This window comes from Triturus cristatus, chromosome 10 (genome assembly GCF_964204655.1).
Source record: "Triturus cristatus chromosome 10, aTriCri1.1, whole genome shotgun sequence".
NCBI classification, from domain to species: Eukaryota; Metazoa; Chordata; class Amphibia; order Caudata; family Salamandridae; genus Triturus; species Triturus cristatus.
The window spans coordinates 857,279,959-857,299,032 of NC_140593.1; the positions used below are offsets into that span (position 1 = coordinate 857,279,959).

At 47.4% G+C, this 19,074-nt stretch overlaps 15 non-coding genes across 15 annotated transcripts; all 15 read right to left on the reverse strand.

The window, feature by feature from the left end:
- Window positions 1-2,011: 2,011 nt before the first annotated feature.
- On the reverse strand, window positions 2,012-2,083 carry TRNAP-AGG (transfer RNA proline (anticodon AGG)). Its single transcript has one exon. It is a non-coding gene; the product is annotated as a tRNA-Pro (tRNA).
- Window positions 2,084-2,524: 441 nt separating this feature from the next.
- On the reverse strand, window positions 2,525-2,597 carry TRNAV-UAC (transfer RNA valine (anticodon UAC)). The gene has a single exon. It is a non-coding gene; the product is annotated as a tRNA-Val (tRNA).
- Window positions 2,598-2,982: 385 nt separating this feature from the next.
- Window positions 2,983-3,054, reverse strand: TRNAP-CGG (transfer RNA proline (anticodon CGG)). The gene has a single exon. It is a non-coding gene; the product is annotated as a tRNA-Pro (tRNA).
- Window positions 3,055-3,991: 937 nt separating this feature from the next.
- On the reverse strand, window positions 3,992-4,103 carry TRNAL-CAA (transfer RNA leucine (anticodon CAA)). Its single transcript has 2 exons — window positions 4,066-4,103; window positions 3,992-4,037 (listed from the first exon to the last, which is right to left on the reverse strand). It is a non-coding gene; the product is annotated as a tRNA-Leu (tRNA).
- A 288-nt stretch (window positions 4,104-4,391) lies between these two features.
- Window positions 4,392-4,464, reverse strand: TRNAV-AAC (transfer RNA valine (anticodon AAC)). The gene has a single exon. It is a non-coding gene; the product is annotated as a tRNA-Val (tRNA).
- An 898-nt stretch (window positions 4,465-5,362) lies between these two features.
- On the reverse strand, window positions 5,363-5,435 carry TRNAV-UAC (transfer RNA valine (anticodon UAC)). The gene has a single exon. It is a non-coding gene; the product is annotated as a tRNA-Val (tRNA).
- A 2,253-nt stretch (window positions 5,436-7,688) lies between these two features.
- TRNAP-AGG (transfer RNA proline (anticodon AGG)) lies at window positions 7,689-7,760 on the reverse strand. The gene has a single exon. It is a non-coding gene; the product is annotated as a tRNA-Pro (tRNA).
- Window positions 7,761-8,201: 441 nt separating this feature from the next.
- TRNAV-UAC (transfer RNA valine (anticodon UAC)) lies at window positions 8,202-8,274 on the reverse strand. The gene has a single exon. It is a non-coding gene; the product is annotated as a tRNA-Val (tRNA).
- Window positions 8,275-9,668: 1,394 nt separating this feature from the next.
- On the reverse strand, window positions 9,669-9,780 carry TRNAL-CAA (transfer RNA leucine (anticodon CAA)). The gene is made up of 2 exons: window positions 9,743-9,780; window positions 9,669-9,714 (listed from the first exon to the last, which is right to left on the reverse strand). It is a non-coding gene; the product is annotated as a tRNA-Leu (tRNA).
- Window positions 9,781-10,068: 288 nt separating this feature from the next.
- TRNAV-AAC (transfer RNA valine (anticodon AAC)) lies at window positions 10,069-10,141 on the reverse strand. The gene has a single exon. It is a non-coding gene; the product is annotated as a tRNA-Val (tRNA).
- A 3,737-nt stretch (window positions 10,142-13,878) lies between these two features.
- Window positions 13,879-13,951, reverse strand: TRNAV-UAC (transfer RNA valine (anticodon UAC)). Its single transcript has one exon. It is a non-coding gene; the product is annotated as a tRNA-Val (tRNA).
- Window positions 13,952-14,336: 385 nt separating this feature from the next.
- Window positions 14,337-14,408, reverse strand: TRNAP-CGG (transfer RNA proline (anticodon CGG)). Its single transcript has one exon. It is a non-coding gene; the product is annotated as a tRNA-Pro (tRNA).
- Window positions 14,409-15,345: 937 nt separating this feature from the next.
- Window positions 15,346-15,457, reverse strand: TRNAL-CAA (transfer RNA leucine (anticodon CAA)). Its single transcript has 2 exons — window positions 15,420-15,457; window positions 15,346-15,391 (listed from the first exon to the last, which is right to left on the reverse strand). It is a non-coding gene; the product is annotated as a tRNA-Leu (tRNA).
- Window positions 15,458-15,745: 288 nt separating this feature from the next.
- Window positions 15,746-15,818, reverse strand: TRNAV-AAC (transfer RNA valine (anticodon AAC)). Its single transcript has one exon. It is a non-coding gene; the product is annotated as a tRNA-Val (tRNA).
- Window positions 15,819-16,716: 898 nt separating this feature from the next.
- TRNAV-UAC (transfer RNA valine (anticodon UAC)) lies at window positions 16,717-16,789 on the reverse strand. The gene has a single exon. It is a non-coding gene; the product is annotated as a tRNA-Val (tRNA).
- Between the last annotated feature and the right edge of the window lie 2,285 nt (window positions 16,790-19,074).

Below are 19,074 nucleotides of genomic sequence, written 5' to 3' on the forward strand. Positions count from 1 at the left end.
AAGTCCGGCACTGAAATTCTATACGCCAAAAGTGGGAAATAGCGTAGAGGGAAAGGAACTTTCTCACCATACACGGCGTCTTATAGCATTGAAAAGAAGAAATGGCCCTATATAATAAGCAGCCTAAAAATAATTCCACAGCATGGGCTCGTCCTGGATTTGAACCCGGGACCTCTCGCACCCGAAGCGAGAATCATAACCCTAGACCAACGAGCCTGATTCCCCAGTCGGTATTTTAAGCAATTTCTTATGCGTCTTTCAGAAACAAAGTAGGGCTATTTGGCTGCTCTCTCTCTATGTGAACCACACAAAGTCATGTTTTCTCTCAAGGTGTTGTTTTTTTCACTCTTGCAAGGAAGGGATCAGTCGATAGCCTAGCTGCCAGAGAGCAGAAAAAAGGCGCTGATGAGAACTGCAGGCACTTTCTGGCACTTGTACTCCTCTGCAAGTCCTGGACACTTGCCCCATAGACTTCCACCCCAGATGCAAGGGAGGGCCTGCCAATTCTTGCTCCTAAGACAGAGGCATTTGATTCTTGGATTCAAACACGCTCACTCAGCGCTCGATCAGGCTCGATCAAGCGAGATTTATATGAGTGGCTCGCAGGACTGAAACACTCACCTGGGAGCCCCAGGGTGGCTGAATTCCCAGTATGGCCATTTTTGGGCAAGTCACCTCCTTTCCTCCTGCCTCAATCTAGAATTGGCTGCAAATCACAAGATAGAGTTCAATGTCCGTGTGTACTGCCTACTCCCAGCTACCTCTCTGTCGTCCTTATGTAAATTAAAATTCGCAAGGGGGGACCAATGACAATCTGCTCCTCCCACATAACCAGGAAGCCCTGTTGAACATGTCTGCCTGTGTTGTTGCAGGGACAGTGCCTTCTCCGCCCAAAAGGTGGCAGGAGAGCCTCACAACAAAGATGGGATCAACTGCTTGATGAGAAACCAGCACGGCAGTTTGTGTGATGGAGTGCAAATTTAACGGAAGGTGTGCCTGAGGTGTCCCTTCCAGGAATACATGGAATTGTGATTGAGGGCCCAGCCTGATCGTGGGTGGATTTCTCATCATATGTTACAGGTCCGTGCAAAGATTGTGGTGTGTGGGGAATGCACTGCAAAAAACAGGACGATTTAAGGGTGTAAAAGAAGCCTGTCAGAAGTGGGATTTGAACCCACGCCTCCATGAGGAGACCAGAAGTCTCAGTTGCACTGAAGATCAAGCTCTCTTGCATCTGGCGCCTTAGACCACTTGGCTATCCTGACAGCCCTGGGTGTGCACAGATCTGACTCTTCTGACTGCACCTGCCAATGTTTGCACTTACAACGTTCACAGCAATGTCACAAGTGTAAAGACCCCACAATGCAACATGGCATGACAAAAAAAAAGCAGGCACAAGAGCGACCACTGATGGATGCGGATTACTTTGTTTCGTCTTGCAAAAGTAAAGGAAGTTTCCCACGGCTCGCTGGGTTCAAGGACCGCCTCTTCTTAAGCTTGCATTGAGATAATAAGGTTTTAGAGGGTGCACATAAAAGCAGCTCATGCACAGTGTTTCTGCCCGGTCTCGAACCTGGGACCTTTCGCGTGTTAGGCGAACGTGATGACCACTACACTACAGAAACTCACTTGCTGTGTTTTACTGTTAGAGCAAGGTTCCTCTCAAGGATTCTCTCTACTTCTATTCTGCTGTATCAGCAGCCACTCAGAAAGCGAGGAGCAAGTGTGAAAACTGCAGAGATATCAGCCAACATGCTTGCAATTAGACGTATTAAAAATTGACTTATGCATGCATCGACAGACAAATATCTGATGCCTAAATGCCAGCAAGTACAGCTTGGGAATGCATCACCTGGGACACACACAGACTAAGCATGAAGGCAGAAAAAGAATGGTGATCCATGTTTCTTATGAGGTTCAAAATATTTTGTGCAACAATGCGGGGAGTGTACTGAGAAATAGTCAGGCATTGTGAGTTGTGAGTAGGATTCGTATGTTTACCTCTGAAAAAGGGCTCGTCCGGGATTTGAACCCGGGACCTCTCGCACCCTAAGCGAGAATCATACCCCTAGACCAACGAGCCGAGGCACACAAGAGTCGCCTTTCGCACCGGCTCCGGGGGTTATTGGCAGCGAGTTAGTGAATGCTTCACCCAAAGCAAGCAACTGCACATGCTGCTCTCTTCTGCAATATGGTTGCTGTCTTTTCCATGGCCGTCATCGAACAAGAAATGAAAATGCCTCTATCCTTCAGACATTTTGTTTGTTCTAGGTGTATGCTCTCGGTGAGGTCAATAAAACCATTTCTGCTCTCATGCCTTGCTTTCATGAAGTAGGCCCAACCTTCAGTACACAAGGACGTGCAAACGAATAGCGCAAACTATCGTCACTTCTCTATTTGAGCTGTCACTGATGCCCCTGGAGCACAGTACGTCACGCTGGTGAGGGATAGACAGCTTCCATTATCTCAGCTTTCCTATAAGTTGAGAGAGTAAATGCAAACTGTGTGAAAAACAGAAAGCTGCTGTTTCTGCCCGGTCTCGAACCAGGGACCTTTCGCGTGTAAAGCGAACGTGATAACCACTACACTACAGAAACAGACACGCTTGCAGGAATCTTCTTGGCATGTAGTGGGCTGGAATGAACAGACCAAGGGCCAATGTCCATGAAGCTCAAAGTTGGACCCTCCTTACCCGATCTCTTTCTTTGGAAGAAAGGAACGAGGACCACTTTTATTCCAAAAGGCGATTTTAAAACCATACCTGAAACCACACTAGAAAAACACTTTGCATTTAATTTTCCTACACTGATGGTCCACCCCAGAAAAGCAGTTGCAAAGAAGTCCGGCACTGAAATTCTATACGCCAAAAGTGGGAAATAGCGTAGAGGGAAAGGAACTTTCTCACCATACACGGCGTCTGATAGCATTGAAAAGAAGAAATGGCCCTATATAATAAGCAGCCTAAAAATAATTCCACAGCATGGGCTCGTCCGGGATTTGAACCCGGGACCTCTCGCACCCGAAGCGAGAATCATACCCCTAGACCAACGAGCCTGATTCCCCAGTTGCCATTTTAAGCAATTTCTGATGCGTCTTTCAGAAACAAAGCAGGGCTATTTGGCTGCTCTCTCTCTATGTGAACCACACAAAGTCATGTTTTCTCTCAAGGTGTTGTTTTTTTCACTCTTGCAAGGAAGGGATCAGTCGATATCCTAGCTGCCAGAGAGCAGAAAAAAGGCGCTGATGAGAACTGCAGGCACTTTCTGGCACTTGTACTCCTCTGCAAGTCCTGGACACTTGCCCCATAGACTTCCACCCCAGATGCAAGGGAGGGCCTGCCAATTCTTGCTCCTAAGACAGAGGCATTTGATTCTTGGATTCAAACACGCTCACTCAGCGCTCGATCAGGCTCGATCAAGCGAGATTTATATGAGTGGCTCGCAGGCCTGAAACACTCACCTGGGAGCCCCAGGGTGGCTGAATTCCCAGTATGGCCATTTTTGGGCAAGTCACCTCCTTTCCTCCTGCCTCAATCTAGAATTGGCTGCAAATCACAAGATAGAGTTCAATGTCCGTGTGTACTGCCTACTCCCAGCTACCTCTCTGTCTTCCTTATGTAAATTAAAATTAGCAAGGGGGGACCAATGACAATCTGCTCCTCCCACATAACCAGGAAGCCCTGTTGAACATGTCTGCCTGTGTTGTTGCAGGGACAGTGCCTTCTCCGCCCAAAAGGTGGCAGGAGAGCCTCACAACAAAGATGGGATCAACTGCTTAATGAGAAACCAGCACGGCAGTTTGTGTGATGGAGTGCAAATTTAACGGAAGGTGTGCCTGAGGTGTCCCTTCCAGGAATACATGGAATTGTGATTGAGGGCCCAGCCTGATCGTTGGTGGATTTCTCGTCATATGTTACAGGTCCGTGCAAAGATTGTGGTGTGTGGGGAATGCACTGCCAAAAACAGGACGATTTAAGGGTGTAAAAGAAACCTGTCAGAAGTGGGATTTGAACCCACGCCTCCATGAGGAGACCAGAAGTCTCAGTTGCACTGAAGATCAAGCTCTCTTGAGTCTGGCGCCTTAGACCACTCGGCCATCCTGACAGCCCTGGGTGTGCACAGATCTGACTCTTCTGACTGCACCTGCCAATGTTTGCACTTACAACGTTCACAGCAGTGTCACAAGTGTAAAGACCCCACAATACAACATGGCATGACAAAAAAAAATCTAGGCCCAAGAGCGACCACTGATGGATGCGGATTACTTTGTTTCGTCTTGCAAAAGAAAAGGAAGTTTCCCACGGCTCGCTGGGTTCAAGGACCGCCTCTTCTTAAGCTTGCATTGAGATAATAAGGTTTTAGAGGGTGCACATAAAAGCAGCTCATGCACAGTGTTTCTGCCCGGTCTCGAACCGGGGACCTTTCGCGTGTTAGGCGAACGTGATGACCACTACACTACAGAAACTCACTTGCTGTGTTTTACTGTTAGAGCAAGGTTCCTCTCAAGGATTCTCTCTACTTCTATTCTGCTGTATCAGCAGCCACTCAGAAAGCGAGGAGCAAGTGTGAAAACTGCAGAGATATCAGCCAACATGCTTGCAATTAGACGTATTAAAATTGACTTATGCAGGCATCGACAGACAAATATCTGATGCCTAAATGCCAGCAAGTACAGCTTGGGAAAGCATCACCTGGGACACACACAGACTAAGCATGAAGGCAGAAAAAGCATGGTGATCCATGTTTCTTATGAGGTTCAAAATATTTTGTGCAACAATGCGGCGAGTGTAATGAGAAATAGTCAGGCATTGTGAGCTTTGAGTAGGATTCGTATGTTTACCTCTGAAAAAGGGCTGGTCCGGGATTTGAACCCGGGACCTCTCGCACCCTAAGCGAGAATCATACCCCTAGACCAACGAGCCTAGGCACACAAGAGTCGCCTTTCGCACCGGCTCCGGGGGTTATTGGCAGTGAGTTAGTGAATGCTTCACCCAAAGCAAGCAACTGCACATGCTGCTCTCTTCTGCAATATGGTTGCTGTCTTTTCCATGGCCGTCATCGAACAAGAAATGAAAATGCCTCTATCCTTCAGACATTTTGTTTGTTCTAGGTGTATGCTCTCGGTGAGGTCAATAAAACCATTTCTGCTCTCATGCCTTGCTTTCATGAAGTAGGCCCAACCTTCAGTACACAAGGACGTGCAAACGAATAGCGCAAACTATCGTCACTTCTCTTTTTGAGCTGTCACTGATGCCCCTGGAGCACAGTACGTCACGCTGGTGAGGGATAGACAGCTTCCATTATCTCAGCTTTCCTATAAGTTGAGAGAGTAAATGCAAACTGTGTGAAAAACAGAAAGCTGCTGTTTCTGGCCGGTCTCGAACCAGGGACCTTTCGCGTGTAAAGCGAACGTGATAACCACTACACTACAGAAACAGACACGCTTGCAGGAATCTTCTTGGCATGTAGTGGGCTGGAATGCACAGACCAAGGGCCAATGTCCATGAAGCTCAAAGTTGGACCCTCCTTACCCGATCTCTTTCTTTGGAAGAAAGGAACGAGGACCACTTTTATTCCAAAAGGCGATTTTAAAACCATACCTGAAACCACACTAGAAAAACACTTTGCATTTAATTTTCCTACACTGATGGTCCACCCCAGAAAAGCAGTTGCAAAGAAGTCCGGCACTGAAATTCTATACGCCAAAAGTGGGAAATAGCGTAGAGGGAAAGGAACTTTCTCACCATACACGGCGTCTTATAGCATTGAAAAGAAGAAATGGCCCTATATAATAAGCAGCCTAAAAATAATTCCACAGCATGGGCTCGTCCGGGATTTGAACCCGGGACCTCTCGCACCCGAAGCGAGAATCATAACCCTAGACCAACGAGCCTGATTCCCCAGTCGGCATTTTAAGCAATTTCTTATGCGTCTTTCAGAAACAAAGTAGGGCTATTTGGCTGCTCTCTCTCTATGTGAACCACACAAAGTCATGTTTTCTCTCAAGGTGTTGTTTTTTTCACTCTTGCAAGGAAGGGATCAGTCGATAGCCTAGCTGCCAGAGAGCAGAAAAAAGGCGCTGATGAGAACTGCAGGCACTTTCTGGCACTTGTACTCCTCTGCAAGTCCTGGACACTTGCCCCATAGACTTCCACCCCAGATGCAAGGGAGGGCCTGCCAATTCTTGCTCCTAAGACAGAGGCATTTGATTCTTGGATTCAAACACGCTCACTCAGCGCTCGATCAGGCTCGATCAAGCGAGATTTATATGAGTGGCTCGCAGGACTGAAACACTCACCTGGGAGCCCCAGGGTGGCTGAATTCCCAGTATGGCCATTTTTGGGCAAGTCACCTCCTTTCCTCCTGCCTCAATCTAGAATTGGCTGCAAATCACAAGATAGAGTTCAATGTCCGTGTGTACTGCCTACTCCCAGCTACCTCTCTGTCGTCCTTATGTAAATTAAAATTCGCAAGGGGGGACCAATGACAATCTGCTCCTCCCACATAACCAGGAAGCCCTGTTGAACATGTCTGCCTGTGTTGTTGCAGGGACAGTGCCTTCTCCGCCCAAAAGGTGGCAGGAGAGCCTCACAACAAAGATGGGATCAACTGCTTGATGAGAAACCAGCACGGCAGTTTGTGTGATGGAGTGCAAATTTAACGGAAGGTGTGCCTGAGGTGTCCCTTCCAGGAATACATGGAATTGTGATTGAGGGCCCAGCCTGATCGTGGGTGGATTTCTCATCATATGTTACAGGTCCGTGCAAAGATTGTGGTGTGTGGGGAATGCACTGCAAAAAACAGGACGATTTAAGGGTGTAAAAGAAGCCTGTCAGAAGTGGGATTTGAACCCACGCCTCCATGAGGAGACCAGAAGTCTCAGTTGCACTGAAGATCAAGCTCTCTTGCATCTGGCGCCTTAGACCACTCGGCTATCCTGACAGCCCTGGGTGTGCACAGATCTGACTCTTCTGACTGCACCTGCCAATGTTTGCACTTACAACGTTCACAGCAATGTCACAAGTGTAAAGACCCCACAATGCAACATGGCATGACAAAAAAAAAGCTAGGCATAAGAGCGACCACTGATGGATGCGGATTACTTTGTTTCGTCTTGCAAAAGTAAAGGAAGTTTCCCACGGCTCGCTGGGTTCAAGGACCGCCTCTTCTTAAGCTTGCATTGAGATAATAAGGTTTTAGAGGGTGCACATAAAAGCAGCTCATGCACAGTGTTTCTGCCCGGTCTCGAACCTGGGACCTTTCGCGTGTTAGGCGAACGTGATGACCACTACACTACAGAAACTCACTTGCTGTGTTTTACTGTTAGAGCAAGGTTCCTCTCAAGGATTCTCTCTACTTCTATTCTGCTGTATCAGCAGCCACTCAGAAAGCGAGGAGCAAGTGTGAAAACTGCAGAGATATCAGCCAACATGCTTGCAATTAGACGTATTAAAAATTGACTTATGCATGCATCGACAGACAAATATCTGATGCCTAAATGCCAGCAAGTACAGCTTGGGAATGCATCACCTGGGACACACACAGACTAAGCATGAAGGCAGAAAAAGCATGGTGATCCATGTTTCTTATGAGGTTCAAAATATTTTGTGCAACAATGCGGGGAGTGTAATGAGAAATAGTCAGGCATTGTGAGTTGTGAGTAGGATTCGTATGTTTACCTCTGAAAAAGGGCTCGTCCGGGATTTGAACCCGGGACCTCTCGCACCCTAAGCGAGAATCATACCCCTAGACCAACGAGCCGAGGCACACAAGAGTCGCCTTTCGCACCGGCTCCGGGGGTTATTGGCAGCGAGTTAGTGAATGCTTCACCCAAAGCAAGCAACTGCACATGCTGCTCTCTTCTGCAATATGGTTGCTGTCTTTTCCATGGCCGTCATCGAACAAGAAATGAAAATGCCTCTATCCTTCAGACATTTTGTTTGTTCTAGGTGTATGCTCTCGGTGAGGTCAATAAAACCATTTCTGCTCTCATGCCTTGCTTTCATGAAGTAGGCCCAACCTTCAGTACACAAGGACGTGCAAACGAATAGCGCAAACTATCGTCACTTCTCTTTTTGAGCTGTCACTGATGCCCCTGGAGCACAGTACGTCACGCTGGTGAGGGATAGACAGCTTCCATTATCTCAGCTTTCCTATAAGTTGAGAGAGTAAATGCAAACTGTGTGAAAAACAGAAAGCTGCTGTTTCTGCCCGGTCTCGAACCAGGGACCTTTCGCGTGTAAAGCGAACGTGATAACCACTACACTACAGAAACAGACACGCTTGCAGGAATCTTCTTGGCATGTAGTGGGCTGGAATGAACAGACCAAGGGCCAATGTCCATGAAGCTCAAAGTTGGACCCTCCTTACCCGATCTCTTTCTTTGGAAGAAAGGAACGAGGACCACTTTTATTCCAAAAGGCGATTTTAAAACCATACCTGAAACCACACTAGAAAAACACTTTGCATTTAATTTTCCTACACTGAGGGTCCACCCCAGAAAAGCAGTTGCAAAGAAGTCCGGCACTGAAATTCTATACGCCAAAAGTGGGAAATAGCGTAGAGGGAAAGGAACTTTCTCACCATACACGGCGTCTGATAGCATTGAAAAGAAGAAATGGCCCTATATAATAAGCAGCCTAAAAATAATTCCACAGCATGGGCTCGTCCGGGATTTGAACCCGGGACCTCTCGCACCCGAAGCGAGAATCATACCCCTAGACCAATGAGCCTGATTCCCCAGTTGCCATTTTAAGCAATTTCTGATGCGTCTTTCAGAAACAAAGCAGGGCTATTTGGCTGCTCTCTCTCTATGTGAACCACACAAAGTCATGTTTTCTCTCAAGGTGTTGTTTTTTTCACTCTTGCAAGGAAGGGATCAGTCGATATCCTAGCTGCCAGAGAGCAGAAAAAAGGCGCTGATGAGAACTGCAGGCACTTTCTGGCACTTGTACTCCTCTGCAAGTCCTGGACACTTGCCCCATAGACTTCCACCCCAGATGCAAGGGAGGGCCTGCCAATTCTTGCTCCTAAGACAGAGGCATTTGATTCTTGGATTCAAACACGCTCACTCAGCGCTCGATCAGGCTCGATCAAGCGAGATTTATATGAGTGGCTCGCAGGCCTGAAACACTCACCTGGGAGCCCCAGGGTGGCTGAATTCCCAGTATGGCCATTTTTGGGCAAGTCACCTCCTTTCCTCCTGCCTCAATCTAGAATTGGCTGCAAATCACAAGATAGAGTTCAATGTCCGTGTGTACTGCCTACTCCCAGCTACCTCTCTGTCTTCCTTATGTAAATTAAAATTAGCAAGGGGGGACCAATGACAATCTGCTCCTCCCACATAACCAGGAAGCCCTGTTGAACATGTCTGCCTGTGTTGTTGCAGGGACAGTGCCTTCTCCGCCCAAAAGGTGGCAGGAGAGCCTCACAACAAAGATGGGATCAACTGCTTAATGAGAAACCAGCACGGCAGTTTGTGTGATGGAGTGCAAATTTAACGGAAGGTGTGCCTGAGGTGTCCCTTCCAGGAATACATGGAATTGTGATTGAGGGCCCAGCCTGATCGTTGGTGGATTTCTCGTCATATGTTACAGGTCCGTGCAAAGATTGTGGTGTGTGGGGAATGCACTGCAAAAAACAGGACGATTTAAGGGTGTAAAAGAAACCTGTCAGAAGTGGGATTTGAACCCACGCCTCCATGAGGAGACCAGAAGTCTCAGTTGCACTGAAAATCAAGCTCTCTTGAGTCTGGCGCCTTAGACCACTCGGCCATCCTGACAGCCCTGGGTGTGCACAGATCTGACTCTTCTGACTGCACCTGCCAATGTTTGCACTTACAACGTTCACAGCAATGTCACAAGTGTAAAGACCCCACAATACAACATGGCATGACAAAAAAAAAGCTAGGCACAAGAGCGACCACTGATGGATGCGGATTACTTTGTTTCGTCTTGCAAAAGAAAAGGAAGTTTCCCACGGCTCGCTGGGTTCAAGGACCGCCTCTTCTTAAGCTTGCATTGAGATAATAAGGTTTTAGAGGGTGCACATAAAAGCAGCTCATGCACAGTGTTTCTGCCCGGTCTCGAACCGGGGACCTTTCGCGTGTTAGGCGAACGTGATGACCACTACACTACAGAAACTCACTTGCTGTGTTTTACTGTTAGAGCAAGGTTCCTCTCAAGGATTCTCTCTACTTCTATTCTGCTGTATCAGCAGCCACTCAGAAAGCGAGGAGCAAGTGTGAAAACTGCAGAGATATCAGCCAACATGCTTGCAATTAGACGTATTAAAATTGACTTATGCAGGCATCGACAGACAAATATCTGATGCCTAAATGCCAGCAAGTACAGCTTGGGAAAGCATCACCTGGGACACACACAGACTAAGCATGAAGGCAGAAAAAGCATGGTGATCCATGTTTCTTATGAGGTTCAAAATATTTTGTGCAACAATGCGGCGAGTGTAATGAGAAATAGTCAGGCATTGTGAGCTTTGAGTAGGATTCGTATGTTTACCTCTGAAAAAGGGCTGGTCCGGGATTTGAACCCGGGACCTCTCGCACCCTAAGCGAGAATCATACCCCTAGACCAACGAGCCTAGGCACACAAGAGTCGCCTTTCGCACCGGCTCCGGGGGTTATTGGCAGTGAGTTAGTGAATGCTTCACCCAAAGCAAGCAACTGCACATGCTGCTCTCTTCTGCAATATGGTTGCTGTCTTTTCCATGGCCGTCATCGAACAAGAAATGAAAATGCCTCTATCCTTCAGACATTTTGTTTGTTCTAGGTGTATGCTCTCGGTGAGGTCAATAAAACCATTTCTGCTCTCATGCCTTGCTTTCATGAAGTAGGCCCAACCTTCAGTACACAAGGACGTGCAAACGAATAGCGCAAACTATCGTCACTTCTCTTTTTGAGCTGTCACTGATGCCCCTGGAGCACAGTACGTCACGCTGGTGAGGGATAGACAGCTTCCATTATCTCAGCTTTCCTATAAGTTGAGAGAGTAAATGCAAACTGTGTGAAAAACAGAAAGCTGCTGTTTCTGGCCGGTCTCGAACCAGGGACCTTTCGCGCGTAAAGCAAACGTGATAACCACTACACTACAGAAACAGACACGCTTGCAGGAATCTTCTTGGCATGTAGTGGGCTGGAATGCACAGACCAAGGGCCAATGTCCATGAAGCTCAAAGTTGGACCCTCCTTACCCGATCTCTTTCTTTGGAAGAAAGGAACAAGGACCACTTTTATTCCAAAAGGCGATTTTAAAACCATACCTGAAACCACACTAGAAAAACACTTTGCATTTAATTTTCCTACACTGATGGTCCACCCCAGAAAAGCAGTTGCAAAGAAGTCCGGCACTGAAATTCTATACGCCAAAAGTGGGAAATAGCGTAGAGGGAAAGGAACTTTCTCACCATACACGGCGTCTTATAGCATTGAAAAGAAGAAATGGCCCTATATAATAAGCAGCCTAAAAATAATTCCACAGTATGGGCTCGTCCGGGATTTGAAACCGGGACCTCTCGCACCCGAAGCGAGAATCATAACCCTAGACCAACGAGCCTGATTCCCCAGTCGGCATTTTAAGCAATTTCCTATGCGTCTTTCAGAAACAAAGTAGGGCTATTTGGCTGCTCTCTCTCTATGTGAACCACACAAAGTCATGTTTTCTCTCAAGGTGTTGTTTTTTTCACTCTTGCAAGGAAGGGATCAGTCGATAGCCTAGCTGCCAGAGAGCAGAAAAAAGGCGCTGATGAGAACTGCAGGCACTTTCTGGCACTTGTACTCCTCTGCAAGTCCTGGACACTTGCCCCATAGACTTCCACCCCAGATGCAAGGGAGGGCCTGCCAATTCTTGCTCCTAAGACAGAGGCATTTGATTCTTGGATTCAAACACGCTCACTCAGCGCTCGATCAGGCTCGATCAAGCGAGATTTATATGAGTGGCTCGCAGGACTGAAACACTCACCTGGGAGCCCCAGGGTGGCTGAATTCCCAGTATGGCCATTTTTGGGCAAGTCACCTCCTTTCCTCCTGCCTCAATCTAGAATTGGCTGCAAATCACAAGATAGAGTTCAATGTCCGTGTGTACTGCCTACTCCCAGCTACCTCTCTGTCGTCCTTATGTAAATTAAAATTCGCAAGGGGGGACCAATGACAATCTGCTCCTCCCACATAACCAGGAAGCCCTGTTGAACATGTCTGCCTGTGTTGTTGCAGGGACAGTGCCTTCTCCGCCCAAAAGGTGGCAGGAGAGCCTCACAACAAAGATGGGATCAACTGCTTGATGAGAAACCAGCACGGCAGTTTGTGTGATGGAGTGCAAATTTAACGGAAGGTGTGCCTGAGGTGTCCCTTCCAGGAATACATGGAATTGTGATTGAGGGCCCAGCCTGATCGTGGGTGGATTTCTCATCATATGTTACAGGTCCGTGCAAAGATTGTGGTGTGTGGGGAATGCACTGCAAAAAACAGGACGATTTAAGGGTGTAAAAGAAGCCTGTCAGAAGTGGGATTTGAACCCACGCCTCCATGAGGAGACCAGAAGTCTCAGTTGCACTGAAGATCAAGCTCTCTTGCATCTGGCGTCTTAGACCACTCGGCTATCCTGACAGCCCTGGGTGTGCACAGATCTGACTCTTCTGACTGCACCTGCCAATGTTTGCACTTACAACGTTCACAGCAATGTCACAAGTGTAAAGACCCCACAATGCAACATGGCATGACAAAAAAAAAGCTAGGCACAAGAGCGACCACTGATGGATGCGGATTACTTTGTTTCGTCTTGCAAAAGTAAAGGAAGTTTCCCACGGCTCGCTGGGTTCAAGGACCGCCTCTTCTTAAGCTTGCATTGAGATAATAAGGTTTTAGAGGGTGCACATAAAAGCAGCTCATGCACAGTGTTTCTGCCCGGTCTCGAACCTGGGACCTTTCGCGTGTTAGGCGAACGTGATGACCACTACACTACAGAAACTCACTTGCTGTGTTTTACTGTTAGAGCAAGGTTCCTCTCAAGGATTCTCTCTACTTCTATTCTGCTGTATCAGCAGCCACTCAGAAAGCGAGGAGCAAGTGTGAAAACTGCAGAGATATCAGCCAACATGCTTGCAATTAGACGTATTAAAAATTGACTTATGCATGCATCGACAGACAAATATCTGATGCCTAAATGCCAGCAAGTACAGCTTGGGAATGCATCACCTGGGACACACACAGACTAAGCATGAAGGCAGAAAAAGCATGGTGATCCATGTTTCTTATGAGGTTCAAAATATTTTGTGCAACAATGCGGGGAGTGTAATGAGAAATAGTCAGGCATTGTGAGTTGTGAGTAGGATTCGTATGTTTACCTCTGAAAAAGGGCTCGTCCGGGATTTGAACCCGGGACCTCTCGCAACCTAAGCGAGAATCATACCCCTAGACCAACGAGCCGAGGCACACAAGAGTCGCCTTTCGCACCGGCTCCGGGGGTTATTGGCAGCGAGTTAGTGAATGCTTCACCCAAAGCAAGCAACTGCACATGCTGCTCTCTTCTGCAATATGGTTGCTGTCTTTTCCATGGCCGTCATCGAACAAGAAATGAAAATGCCTCTATCCTTCAGACATTTTGTTTGTTCTAGGTGTATGCTCTCGGTGAGGTCAATAAAACCATTTCTGCTCTCATGCCTTGCTTTCATGAAGTAGGCCCAACCTTCAGTACACAAGGACGTGCAAACGAATAGCGCAAACTATCGTCACTTCTCTTTTTGAGCTGTCACTGATGCCCCTGGAGCACAGTACGTCACGCTGGTGAGGGATAGACAGCTTCCATTATCTCAGCTTTCCTATAAGTTGAGAGAGTAAATGCAAACTGTGTGAAAAACAGAAAGCTGCTGTTTCTGCCCGGTTTCGAACCAGGGACCTTTCGCGTGTAAAGCAAACGTGATAACCACTACACTACAGAAACAGACACGCTTGCAGGAATCTTCTTGGCATGTAGTGGGCTGGAATGAACAGACCAAGGGCCAATGTCCATGAAGCTCAAAGTTGGACCCTCCTTACCCGATCTCTTTCTTTGGAAGAAAGGAACGAGGACCACTTTTATTCCAAAAGGCGATTTTAAAACCATACCTGAAACCACACTAGAAAAACACTTTGCATTTAATTTTCCTACACTGATGGTCCACCCCAGAAAAGCAGTTGCAAAGAAGTCCGGCACTGAAATTCTATACGCCAAAAGTGGGAAATAGCGTAGAGGGAAAGGAACTTTCTCACCATACACGGCGTCTTATAGCATTGAAAAGAAGAAATGGCCCTATATAATAAGCAGCCTAAAAATAATTCCACAGCATCGGCTCGTCCGGGATTTGAACCCGGGACCTCTCGCACCCGAAGCGAGAATCATACCCCTAGACCAACGAGCCTGATTCCCCAGTTGCCATTTTAAGCAATTTCTGATGCGTCTTTCAGAAACAAAGCAGGGCTATTTGGCTGCTCTCTCTCTATGTGAACCACACAAAGTCATGTTTTCTCTCAAGGTGTTGTTTTTTTCACTCTTGCAAGGAAGGGATCAGTCGATATCCTAGCTGCCAGAGAGCAGAAAAAAGGCGCTGATGAGAACTGCAGGCACTTTCTGGCACTTGTACTCCTCTGCAAGTCCTGGACACTTGCCCCATAGACTTCCACCCCAGATGCAAGGGAGGGCCTGCCAATTCTTGCTCCTAAGACAGAGGCATTTGATTCTTGGATTCAAACACGCTCACTCAGCGCTCGATCAGGCTCGATCAAGCGAGATTTATATGAGTGGCTCGCAGGCCTGAAACACTCACCTGGGAGCCCCAGGGTGGCTGAATTCCCAGTATGGCCATTTTTGGGCAAGTCACCTCCTTTCCTCCTGCCTCAATCTAGAATTGGCTGCAAATCACAAGATAGAGTTCAATGTCCGTGTGTACTGCCTACTCCCAGCTACCTCTCTGTCTTCCTTATGTAAATTAAAATTAGCAAGGGGGGACCAATGACAATCTGCTCCTCCCACATAACCAGGAAGCCCTGTTGAACATGTCTGCCTGTGTTGTTGCAGGGACAGTGCCTTCTCCGCCCAAAAGGTGGCAGGAGAGCCTCACAACAAAGATGGGATCAACTGCTTAATGAGAAACCAGCACGGCAGTTTGTGTGATGGAGTGCAAATTTAACGGAAGGTGTGCCTGAGGTGTCCCTTCCAGGAATACATGGAATTGTGATTGAGGGCCCAGCCTGATCGTTGGTGGATTTCTCGTCATATGTTACAGGTCCGTGCAAAGATTGTGGTGTGTGGGGAATGCACTGCAAAAAACAGGACGATTTAAGGGTTGAAAAGAAACCTGTCAGAAGTGGGATTTGAACCCACGCCTCCATGAGGAGACCAGAAGTCTCAGTTGCACTGAAGATCAAGCTCTCTTGAGTCTGGCGCCTTAGACCACTCGGCCATCCTGACAGCCCTGGGTGTGCACAGATCTGACTCTTCTGACTGCACCTGCCAATGTTTGCACTTACAACGTTCACAGCAATGTCACAAGTGTAAAGACCCCACAATACAACATGGCATGACAAAAAAAAAGCTAGGCCCAAGAGCGACCACTGATGGATGCGGATTACTTTGTTTCGTCTTGCAAAAGAAAAGGAAGTTTCCCACGGCTCGCTGGGTTCAAGGACCGCCTCTTCTTAAGCTTGCATTGAGATAATAAGGTTTTAGAGGGTGCACATAAAAGCAGCTCATGCACAGTGTTTCTGCCCGGTCTCGAACCAGGGACCTTTCGCGTGTTAGGCGAACGTGATGACCACTACACTACAGAAACTCACTTGCTGTGTTTTACTGTTAGAGCAAGGTTCCTCTCAAGGATTCTCTCTACTTCTATTCTGCTGTATCAGCAGCCACTCAGAAAGCGAGGAGCAAGTGTGAAAACTGCAGAGATATCAGCCAACATGCTTGCAATTAGACGTATTAAAATTGACTTATGCAGGCATCGACAGACAAATATCTGATGCCTAAATGCCAGCAAGTACAGCTTGGGAAAGCATCACCTGGGACACACACAGACTAAGCATGAAGGCAGAAAAAGCATGGTGATCCATGTTTCTTATGAGGTTCAAAATATTTTGTGCAACAATGCGGCGAGTGTAATGAGAAATAGTCAGGCATTGTGAGCTTTGAGTAGGATTCGTATGTTTACCTCTGAAAAAGGGCTGGTCTGGGATTTGAACCCGGGACCTCTCGCACCCTAAGCGAGAATCATACCCCTAGACCAATGAGCCTAGGCACACAAGAGTCGCCTTTCGCACCGGCTCCGGGGGTTATTGGCAGTGAGTTAGTGAATGCTTCACCCAAAGCAAGCAACTGCACATGCTGCTCTCTTCTGCAATATGGTTGCTGTCTTTTCCATGGCCGTCATCGAACAAGAAATGAAAATGCCTCTATCCTTCAGACATTTTGTTTGTTATAGGTGTATGCTCTCGGTGAGGTCAATAAAACCATTTCTGCTCTCATGCCTTGCTTTCATGAAGTAGGCCCAACCTTCAGTACACAAGGACGTGCAAACGAATAGCGCAAACTATCGTCACTTCTCTTTTTGAGCTGTCACTGATGCCCCTGGAGCACAGTACGTCACGCTGGTGAGGGATAGACAGCTTCCATTATCTCAGCTTTCCTATAAGTTGAGAGAGTAAATGCAAACTGTGTGAAAAACAGAAAGCTGCTGTTTCTGGCCGGTCTCGAACCAGGGACCTTTCGCGTGTAAAGCGAACGTGATAACCACTACACTACAGAAACAGACACGCTTGCAGGAATCTTCTTGGCATGTAGTGGGCTGGAATGCACAGACCAAGGGCCAATGTCCATGAAGCTCAAAGTTGGACCCTCCTTACCCGATCTCTTTCTTTGGAAGAAAGGAACGAGGACCACTTTTATTCCAAAAGGCGATTTTAAAACCATACCTGAAACCACACTAGAAAAACACTTTGCATTTAATTTTCCTACACTGATGGTCCACCCCAGAAAAGCAGTTGCAAAGAAGTCCGGCACTGAAATTCTATACGCCAAAAGTGGGAAATAGCGTAGAGGGAAAGGAACTTTCTCACCATACACGGCGTCTTATAGCATTGAAAAGAAGAAATGGCCCTATATAATAAGCAGCCTAAAAATAATTCCACAGCATGGGCTCGTCCGGGATTTGAACCCGGGACCTCTCGCACCCGAAGCGAGAATCATAACCCTAGACCAACGAGCCTGATTCCCCAGTCGGCATTTTAAGCAATTTCTTATGCGTCTTTCAGAAACAAAGTAGGGCTATTTGGCTGCTCTCTCTCTATGTGAACCACACAAAGTCATGTTTTCTCTCAAGGTGTTGTTTTTTTCACTCTTGCAAGGAAGGGATCAGTCGATAGCCTAGCTGCCAGAGAGCAGAAAAAAGGCGCTGATGAGAACTGCAGGCACTTTCTGGCACTTGTACTCCTCTGCAAGTCCTGGACACTTGCCCCATAGACTTCCACCCCAGATGCAAGGGAGGGCCTGCCAATTCTTGCTCCTAAGACAGAGGCATTTGATTCTTGGATTCAAACACGCTCACTCAGCGCTCGATCAGGCTCGATCAAGCGAGATTTATATGAGTGGCTCGCAGGACTGAAACACTCACCTGGGAGCCCCAGGGTGGCTGAATTCCCAGTATGGCCATTTTTGGGCAAGTCACCTCCTTTCCTCCTGCCTCAATCTAGAATTGGCTGCAAATCACAAGATAGAGTTCAATGTCCGTGTGTACTGCCTACTCCCAGCTACCTCTCTGTCGTCCTTATGTAAATTAAAATTCGCAAGGGGGGACCAATGACAATCTGCTCCTCCCACATAACCAGGAAGCCCTGTTGAACATGTCTGCCTGTGTTGTTGCAGGGACAGTGCCTTCTCCGCCCAAAAGGTGGCAGGAGAGCCTCACAACAAAGATGGGATCAACTGCTTGATGAGAAACCAGCACGGCAGTTTGTGTGATGGAGTGCAAATTTAACGGAAGGTGTGCCTGAGGTGTCCCTTCCAGGAATACATGGAATTGTGATTGAGGGCCCAGCCTGATCGTGGGTGGATTTCTCATCATATGTTACAGGTCCGTGCAAAGATTGTGGTGTGTGGGGAATGCACTGCAAAAAACAGGACGATTTAAGGGTGTAAAAGAAGCCTGTCAGAAGTGGGATTTGAACCCACGCCTCCATGAGGAGACCAGAAGTCTCAGTTGCACTGAAGATCAAACTCTCTTGCATCTGGCGTCTTAGACCACTCGGCTATCCTGACAGCCCTGGGTGTGCACAGATCTGACTCTTCTGACTGCACCTGCCAATGTTTGCACTTACAACGTTCACAGCAATGTCACAAGTGTAAAGACCCCACAATGCAACATGGCATGACAAAAAAAAAGCTAGGCACAAGAGCGACCACTGATGGATGCGGATTACTTTGTTTCGTCTTGCAAAAGTAAAGGAAGTTTCCCACGGCTCGCTGGGTTCAAGGACCGCCTCTTCTTAAGCTTGCATTGAGATAATAAGGTTTTAGAGGGTGCACATAAAAGCAGCTCATGCACAGTGTTTCTGCCCGGTCTCGAACCTGGGACCTTTCGCGTGTTAGGCGAACGTGATGACCACTACACTACAGAAACTCACTTGCTGTGTTTTACTGTTAGAGCAAGGTTCCTCTCAAGGATTCTCTCTACTTCTATTCTGCTGTATCAGCAGCCACTCAGAAAGCGAGGAGCAAGTGTGAAAACTGCAGAGATATCAGCCAACATGCTTGCAATTAGACGTATTAAAAATTGACTTATGCATGCATCGACAGACAAATATCTGATGCCTAAATGCCAGCAAGTACAGCTTGGGAAAGCATCACCTGGGACACACACAGACTAAGCATGAAGGCAGAAAAAGCATGGTGATCCATGTTTCTTATGAGGTTCAAAATATTTTGTGCAACAATGCGGCGAGTGTAATGAGAAATAGTCAGGCATTGTGAGTTTTGAGTAGGATTCGTATGTTTACCTCTGAAAAAGGGTTCGTCCGGGATTTGAACCCGGGACCTCT